Source organism: Oncorhynchus kisutch, linkage group LG13 (genome assembly GCF_002021735.2).
Source record: "Oncorhynchus kisutch isolate 150728-3 linkage group LG13, Okis_V2, whole genome shotgun sequence".
In the NCBI taxonomy this organism is placed as follows: Eukaryota; Metazoa; Chordata; class Actinopteri; order Salmoniformes; family Salmonidae; genus Oncorhynchus; species Oncorhynchus kisutch.
In genome coordinates this window covers 56,646,373-56,655,870 of record NC_034186.2, presented here as the reverse complement: position 1 = coordinate 56,655,870, position 9,498 = coordinate 56,646,373, and the positions used below count along the sequence as shown (strand labels likewise).

Below are 9,498 nucleotides of genomic sequence, written 5' to 3'. Positions count from 1 at the left end.
GGTTATTTGGCTGTCCCCATAGGAGAACCCTTTGAAGAACCCCTTTTGGTTCCAGGTAGAACCCCAAAAGGGTTCTACCTGAAACCAAAAAGGGTTCTACCTGGAACCAGAAAGGGTTCTCCTATGGGGACAGCTGAATAACCCTTTTTGAACCCTTTTTCTACGTGTGTTCGGGAAACTAGGTGTATGTCGCAAGTCACGACTTCACAGGAGAGCCTTTTGTACGTACATTATTTTATTTTTTTGCAAAATGAGTTGTTTTGGTAGAAATGCCTTCTCGAACATGTGAACTTTAATGTGCCTTAATATCAAACTTGTACGTCATCTGTAAATATGAATAAAATTGTTTCAATTAAGAGCCTAGTTGGTTTAGCCACAGAGAAAGACAGCAACTTTCCCGCTAGCCAAGATTGGCTGAGATAATGAGTGGGACGGACATGCGAGAGATGAGTTTGGATTGGTCTGCGCTGTTTCATATTGTGTCTACTGTAGTTTATAACATTTAAATATATAATGTTAGCCACGGATAATTGCAAATATGTTGCTACTGCTCTCAATAATATTGCCTCTCTGAATTTATCAGGCGCTCTCGAATAAGGTCAGTGGGAAAAAGTTGTAATGGACTACTTTCTGGACGATGAATGCTGACTCTCTCTCACTCTGAAAATAACACTTTTTGAACTCAGTAGAACACAACGGACCAAACAAGCTGTGCAAACTAAACGGAAACAACACAGGATGTCTTATTAAAGGGGTATCAGTCTACCGTGAAGGTTTCATCCATGTATACAGGTAAGAATTTAGCTACAGATTCAGATATTATACGTTTCTCATTTTGTCAGAAAGTTGTAGCTTGCTGTTAACTAGCCAGCTGGAGTTCGATGGCTGGCTTGCTAACAAACATTAAACCTAATGTTATTTGGTTAACTTTAGCTTGCGATGACAGTCGGGTTTGTATTGCTAGTAACGTTACTCGATGGATTTGGATCATAGTTAATTTTTTAGCTAGAGTTAAAGTGACATGTATGAGGATTCTGTGTTATGCACTATAGCCCGTTACCATATATGTGATTGAATATTATCTGCTGTTGGCTTGTGTGGATGTATGTGTTATGCAACATAGCTGACTTGAGACATTGTTAACAGATTCAGGGCAATGGGCCTTTCTCATGATGGAAAAATACAGAATAACATGAAGACAGGAACTGTGCAATGAGTTGGGGGGAGGAACATTCAGAACGCAGTGTTGCGAGAACAAATGGTCTTTTGTTAGATAACAGGAGCCAGGTGCGAGATAACGGCAACAGTTACATCTATCAACTGAAGCACTTAGGGGGCTGAGACCAGCTCTGCGCCAACAATCAACGTGAGTCTAAACCACGCCCAGTCTCTACTCTGACAGGCCGGCTCGGAAGCAGGAACTATTTCTGACAGAGTATATTTATAATATCTTTGTCAAGAACAAGTCAGTTCTCTGTTTGCCCTGCGAGGTGGGACAGAGAGCCCGTATATACGAAAATTGCATTTACCACTTATTACTTAGCTAATAAAAAATACATAGTATACAATCGGTGACTCAATGTCATATTTATCCTGATACCAGATTCGAATTGACGCAACCCTAAAACATGTCTAAACAAAAGACCCCAAGTTAAAGCTTGCTGTTAGCTAGCTAACGTTAGCTGAGGCTAGGCGGCTGGCTTGCTAGCTAACATTAACTTATGTGTATGAGGTGTGTGTAACGTTAGTGATGTTTTCTCAGAATGCTATTTCACATTGCTAGTTATAGCCTAATGTTAACTAGCTAACATTGAACCTATTGGTTAACTTTAGCTAGCTATGACAATTGGTTTGTATTGCTAGTTAAATCTTGCTGTTAGCTAGCCAGCTAACATTACCTGTATGAACTGTGTGTAGTGATATCTCAGAACGCCATTTTGCATCTATTGTATAATAATGCTAAAATATTTGTCCCTGGAATTTGTCTTTCAACATCAATCAGTAGAACACGCCTGACTCTGATCCACCAGTCATAGTCATCAAAAAGAGAGGAAGCGCAAGCAAAGGCAGCAGCGCAGTCATCAACTGCAGGCACCATTTCTTGGAAAAACACGTGTGGACCTGAATTGTGATAACTGCAGTGGCCAAAACAAGAACAAGTTTGTGCTCTGGTATTGTGCCTGGTGGACCATGCACAAGCTCCAGCACAATCTGGACCTTCACTTCCTGATCACAGGCCACACCAAGTTTGCCACCAGACTGACGCTTCGGCCTCATCAAGCAGCTCTTCAAAAAGACCAGAGTGAACACTTTGTCTGAGATTGCTGGTGTTGTGAAGGACAGCACTGTGACAGGGGTCAACATCCCACAGCTGGTTGGACTGGAGGATGTTACGGTGCTGGTGGAAAGCTATGGCTGGCAACAACACCTGACTCCATACTTCAGGCTGCTGCCACAAATCAAGCAGTACCAGCACTTCAGGTAAAAAAATATTTTCATTGTATGAGGTTATTCTTATCTAAACTAACTTTGAAGATGAATTGGTGTTGTGCAGGCTTGTAATGTCTTCTGATTTTTTGTTATTCCCTGTTTTACAGCTAAGAGGCTTTGGAGCTTGATGTTGTCGCCAAGGAGCATTCGGACTGTCATGATCAGGTTTCAGCTGCTGTGCTACGCTGACATCCATCCTCCCATAGATGGTCTGCCTGTAAAAGCACCACCTGGACTGGACACAGCTAGACAAACGATATTTTTGACAAGATCAGGGAGTTTTGCGACGAAAAGGCTATGGACAATCCAAGCCCTGCACCAAAGTCAAGGGCAGGACAGAAACAGGCTCTCTGAATATAGATTCCCTTGTTCATGCGTGGTTTGGACGGACCAGTCATCTGTACTATCTGCAGTGCCTCTATTCACATGACTCTCTCCTAACACACACGCCATACGTTGTTGCTACTATTTTTTTGTTTATCCCGCTGCTCAGCCACTTTACCCCTGATTGTATGCATATAACTACCTCGTATATCACTGATATCGTTATTGATATTGTTCTAGTACATACTGTATATTTGATTTACATTGACACTATCTATTTCTGATATTGCTACTATGCACTAACAATTTTGCTGTACCGTTTACACCTTCTGTAGAGACCAATGACTTAGCAAGACTGCAAAATATTGATATATAAAATGTATATTGATGTGTGGTTGTAACATGATTTTGTGACATACCACAACAACATCATGTGACCGTGTCAAGTGTCTACCACATAAATATAAGTGACGCATGTATCTGTTTATGTACTGCACATGTGCAAAAAAACAAACTCACTCAGGTTGTATGGCCTTAACTTATGTATATAATACTATGTGATAAGTGGATGTGTAACAGTATATAAAGTATGCTAATGTACTGGTGTGAAGGCATTTGGGCAGTGGTGTAAAGTACTTAAGTAAAAATACTTTACAGTACTACTTAAGTTGTTTTTTTTGTGGCATCTGTACATTACTATTTATATTTTTGTCAACTTTAACTTCACTACATTCGTAAAGAAAATAATGTACTTTTTCGTCCATACATTTTCCTTGACACCCAAAAGTACTCGTTACAATTCACACACTTATCAAGAGGACATACCTGGTCATCCATACTGCCTCTGATCTAGCAGACTCACTAAACACAAATGCTTAGTTTGCAAATTATGTCTTAGTGCTGGAGTGTGCCCTTGGCTCTTAACAATATTTGTTATTTTTTATGTTGCTGTCTGGTTTGCTTAATATAAGGAATTTGATACTTAAGTACATTGTGCCCATGGCTATCTGTCAAATAATTTTTTTAAATACAATTGTGCCGTCTGGTTTAATATAAGAAATTTGAAAGGATTTATACTTTTACTCAAGTATGACAATTTAGTACTTTTTCCACCACTGGATGTGGCTGGAGGTTAAAGCATTTCTTTCACGTGACCATTCAATTTTTAGTTTTAGTTTTAGTTTTTAAGTGTGTCTGGGTAAGCGTCATCTAATATTTAGAAAATATTTTTATCTAGACACTTTCTGTTACCTGGAATTTTTCCTTATTGTAGGCTACTACCACTTTTAGTCTTAATCTTTACTAGACCACACACTGTTTAGCACATGACCTCACATGTGCATTCTTAAAGAGATGGGTGGTGCTAGCTTAAGAGGGTGTGAACAATGTTGAATGGGTGTAGACAAAGGAGAGCTCTCCAGTAGGTACCAAAACATTCAAAGACCCTTTTCTCAAAAGTGTATGAACTTTCAAAGTAAAAATACTTTCCCATTGTTCCTCAAAAACATTCAAAAACATTCCAGTTTGTAGCTTTGAGTCTCTACTTTTATCCAATGTAAAAAAAATAAACGATTTCACATTTTGCTACATAAAACCAAATCCAGATGGTGAGTCACATATTGCCACTTAAACTTCTGTGAAAGGACAGAACATGTTTTGCAGGTCTCCTATATTTATCAGTCATGAAGTATTGACTGAAGGAATAGAATATTTAGGCCTAAAAAATGTATGTTGTGTAAATCCATCTATTTTCCTGATGAGAGAGGTGAGAGGGACTTATGTGAATGCTATGCAGGTCTCTGTCTATATCAGTCATGAAGTATTGACTGAAGGAATATAATTTACAGTGCTGGATTTTGCAATCTCCTACATGGGTCAAATCCATATATGTTCCTGATAAGAGAGGTGAGTGGGACCACAGAAGAAATCCACAATTACATTAGTTTTATGCTCTGTGTTGCAGTCCAGCTTTATAGGGTAAAGATACCAAGGCTTTTCATAATTCATGAATACACTGCCTTCCAGCATTCAACACCATAGTTCCCTCCAAGCTCATCATTAAGCTTGAGGCCCTGGGTCTCAACACCCCACACTGTGCAATTGGGTCCTGGACTTCCTGACGGACCACCCCCAGATGGTGAAGGTAGGAAACAACATCTCCACTTCGCTGATCCTCAACACTGGGGCAACACAAGGGTGCGTGCTGAGCCCCCTCCTGTACTCCCTTTTCACCCATGACTGGGTAGACATGCACGTCTCCAACTCAATCATCAAGTTTGCAGACGACACAACAGTAGTAGACTTGATTACCAACAACGACGAGACAGCCTACAGGGAGGAGGTGAGGGCTCTTGGAGTGGGGTGAAAATAACGTCTCACTCAACATCAACAAAACAAAGGAGATGATCGTGGGGAGCACACCCCTATCCACATCGACGGGACAGCAGTGGAGAAGGTGTAAAGTTTTAAGTTCCTCGGCGTACATATCACTGACAAACTGAAATGGTCCACCCACACAGACAGCGGGCTGAAGAAGACGCAACAGAACCTCTTCAACCACCAGGAGGCTGAAGAAATGTGTCTTGTCACCTAAAACCCTCACAAACTTTTACAGATGCACAATTGAGAGCATCCTGTCGGGCTGTATCATCGCCTGGTATGGCAACTACACCGCCCACAACCACAGGGCTCTCCAGAGGGTGGTGCGTTCTGCACAAAGCATTACTGGGGGCAAACTACCTGCCCTCCAGGACACCTACACCACCCGATGTCACAGGAAGGCCAAAAAAATCATCAAGGACAGCAATCACCCGAGCCACTGCCTGTTCACCCCGCTATCATCCAGAAGGTGAGATCAGTACAGGTGCAACAATGCTGGGACCGAGAGACTGAAAAGCAGCTTCTATCTCAAGGCCATCAGACTGTTAAATAACCATCACTAGCACAGAGAGGCTGCTGCCTACATACAGACTTGAAATCATTGGCCACTTTAATAAATGGAACACTAGTCACTTTAATAATACCACTTTAATAATGTTTACATATCCTGCATTACTCATCTCGTATGTATATTCTGTATTCTATACGATCTATTGCATCTTGGCCTATGCCGCTCTGACATTGCTCATCCATATATTTATATTTATATATTCTTATTCCATTCCTTACTTAGATTTGTGTGTATTAGGTATTTGTTGTGGAATTGTTAGATATTACTTGTTAGATATTGCTGCGCTGTAGGAACTAGAAGCACAAGCATTTCACTACACTCGCAATAACATCTGCTAACCATGTATATGTGACCAATAACATTTCATTTGATTTATCCACTTAGCAAAATGTCTTATATTATTATGCTACACTCCCAGGCATAAATACGCAGAAGAGAGGGCGAGGGTTGTGGGTTGAAGTTGCACAAATATATTTTTTGTTTTGATACAAAATAACCCTTGAATATCGAATGGAAACGAGGGGTTAGAGTCGTGTTCTAGACTTGCAGACACCCACTGGGAACACAATTCAGTGACCGTGGTCCACACTCTGTTTTTATCCAGTCCAATTATACTGTATCTGAGTCACTGTATCTGAATGTTGATTTGCTCTTTTGTCGTAGACTTCTGCATGCAGCCTTGAGTCTTTATGGCCAATATGATTCTACGACACTCAGACAGACATAAACGAGCTGTTGTGATAAACACAATGCAGCAGCTTATTTGAGTGCAGTGTTTATGCTTTACAAGTGTTATCTCTGTTACTGTCGATGGAGACAGAAGGTCCCTCATATTTGATTTAATCAATAAAGCCTTGGTGTTCCCACCTTAGACTAATAGATGTGTGGAATAACCGCAGCATTAGATAATGTATGTAATTGCACACCTTGACCTCTGTAGCAGGTTCTTCTTCCTGTTTCTTACTTCCTCCTATTGTAAATGGCTGACCAACTGTTCACACCAGTGTATACAATAGATGATAGACGCATAATTCAGTGTGCATTATACCCTCTGAATTGAGAATCAAATAGCTTGATGGTCCATGTTATTACCATCTTAAAACAAAGTCTATATGATCGGGACGGGGTACGCCAATTGAACATGTGATTATTATTCTTTTTCTTTTCTTTTTTCTTCACATTTTCAAACAGTCCATTTATATTTTCCAATGGGGCTTTACATTTGGGTGATGTTTTTTTCTTGCCTGAGTAGCCCCGTTTCACTGCCAATCTAGTGTTCAGCAAAATAACAACACAATGTCAAATACAGGTAGCCTAGTCAAATAATTAACGCGGGAATTCCACTTAACAGTCCATATCTAGCCAAACGTAGCTGCTGCTCATGTTGGTATCTGTACTGATGCCGCAAAAGCCATGACAGGGAGACATAGTGGAGTGGTAATGCGTGTGCAAGCAGTTGCTCCCGACACCACTTGGGTACACTGCAGCATCCACCGAGAGGCTCTTCCTGCCAAGGGAATGCTTGACAGCTTGAAAGATGTTTTGGACACTACAGTGAAAATGTAGTTGTTAAAGCAAGGTGTATTGCTCTTGTGTATTTTCTGCACTATGCAATGATTTTGGCAGCGACCATGTAACGCTTTTACAACATACAGAAGTGCGCAGGTTATCAAGGGGCAAAGTATTGACACCTTTTTTTCAATTGAGAGACAAGCTTAAAGTTTTCTTTACTGACCATATTTTTCACTTGTCTGACTGCTTGCATGATGATGAGTTTCTCACACGACTGGCCTATTTGGGTGATGTTTTTTCTCGCCTGAATGATCTGAGTTTAGTATTGTAATAGAATGTAGAGGAACAAGCCAAATTAAGAAAAAAAGGCTTAATTCCCAGGTATTTTTCCCGAGACGTTAAGGTCATAGTGGATGGTAATGCAATACACACATAAAATATTCAATATGCGGGACAAAATTGAGGCTTTTAACTTACGGACTATGTCAAATGTGATATAGCGAAGCACTTGAATGAGTTGGATGCGCAATTACCCAGGTACTTTCCCCAAACCGATGACATGAACAGCTGGATTCGTTATCCCTTTTCTGCCCTGCCTCCAGTCCACTTACCGATATCTGAACAAGAGAGCCTAGTTGAAATTGCAACAAGCGGTTCTGTGAAAATTTTATTTAATCAGAAGCCACTGCCAGATTTCTGGATTGGTATCCTGTATCCTGCCTTGGCAAATCGAGCTGTTAAGACACTGATGCCCTTTGCAATCACGTACCTACGTGAGAATAGATTCTCGGTACGCCCTAGCATGAAAACTAAATACAGGCTTGGACTGTGTGTGGAAAATGATTAAAGACTGCGACTCTCTCCAATACAACCCAACATTGAGTTATGTGCTGTTTTTGCAGAGTTTTGTTATGTTCTAATCTATCTGAGTAAGAACTCCACGGACACTTAAACCAAGTTCATTCTTCCCAAAGGATTGAACAGCTGAATCGACAAAAGCACTGATATTTAACCCTTTGTCCTAGGCTGAGTCCCCTCCTACACATCTGAACAGCCAATGCATCTCTGTTGCTAGACAGAACCTTAGTGATACCTGTTCTTCCTCACTTCATCTGACCTGACCTCTGCCCCAAAGTGCTCACTCCTCCCCAACTCACGGCTGTCATGTTGACTCGTACCAGACTATGTCTTTTCTCCTTTCATAGGAACCCCGATGACTAACAATGACACATCCTGACATAATGTAAACATTATAAATTAGCGTCTCTCAGTCAGTGAAAGGAATAAGTATATTTCATGATTTCATAAGTCAAGAAATCAGAATCCAACACTTTTAAGCACACCCTTCTCACTAACCCGTGGTGAGTTATTCACAATTTTTTTATGAACAAATAAGGTCTATATGTAAGACGGTTAAATAAAAAGCAAAAAATTATTGATAATTATTATATTATTATTTGTGCCCTGGTCCTATATGAGCTCTTTGTCACTTCCCACGAGCCAGGTTATGACAAAAACTCATACTCATTCTGATGTTTAATAAATGTATCGTATAGAGTGTGTGTGTGTGGTAGGCTTACAATGATGGCAAAAAACAACATTTGAGAGTGCGTTGACCCCGGGTGCTAGAGGGGGTACACAGCTGGAGGTGGAATGTTTGAAGGGGTACAGGACTATAACACGTTTGGGAACGACTGCATTAGACAATCAGATTTCCATAATTGTCATACAAAGATCCATTGAAGCAATATTTCTTGGAGTCTCCTTCATTCATTCCGATACAACAATTCACGTTCTGTACACACCTTGGTTGTTGGTTGTGAGCAGAAAGTTGTGCCATTGAATCACTAACAATGTAACATACCATTGTTTGAATACCATTAAACACAGAAATAGATACTGGTGAAACTGAAAACAGGTCATACAGTTTATTCCCAGGGAGGGGTAAGATGTGTTCACAGATAGCGTGTTCTACCTCCTTTGTAATGATTTAGGATCCTTTTTCAGATAAAATCTGAAAGACAAGAACAGGAGAGAGAGAGAGAAGAGAGAGAGAGAGAGAGAGAGAGAGAGAGAGAGAGAGAGAGAGAGAGAGAGAGAGAGAGAGAGAGAGAGAGAGAGAGAGAGAGAGAGAGAGAGAGAGAGAGAGAGAGAGAGAGAGAGAGAGAGAGAGAGAGAGAGAGAGAGAGAGAGAGAGAGAGAGAGAGAGAATGTTTCCCCCT

The 9,498-nt window shown here is 40.6% G+C and overlaps 1 long non-coding RNA gene across 1 annotated transcript; it reads left to right on the top strand.

Annotated features, from left to right (window-relative positions):
- Nucleotides 1–435: 435 nt before the first annotated feature.
- LOC116353102 (uncharacterized) lies at nucleotides 436–3,473 on the top strand. The gene is made up of 3 exons (XR_004202466.1): nucleotides 436–792; nucleotides 2,003–2,481; nucleotides 2,598–3,473. It is a non-coding gene; the product is annotated as an uncharacterized LOC116353102 (long non-coding RNA).
- The last annotated feature ends 6,025 nt before the right edge of the window (nucleotides 3,474–9,498 follow it).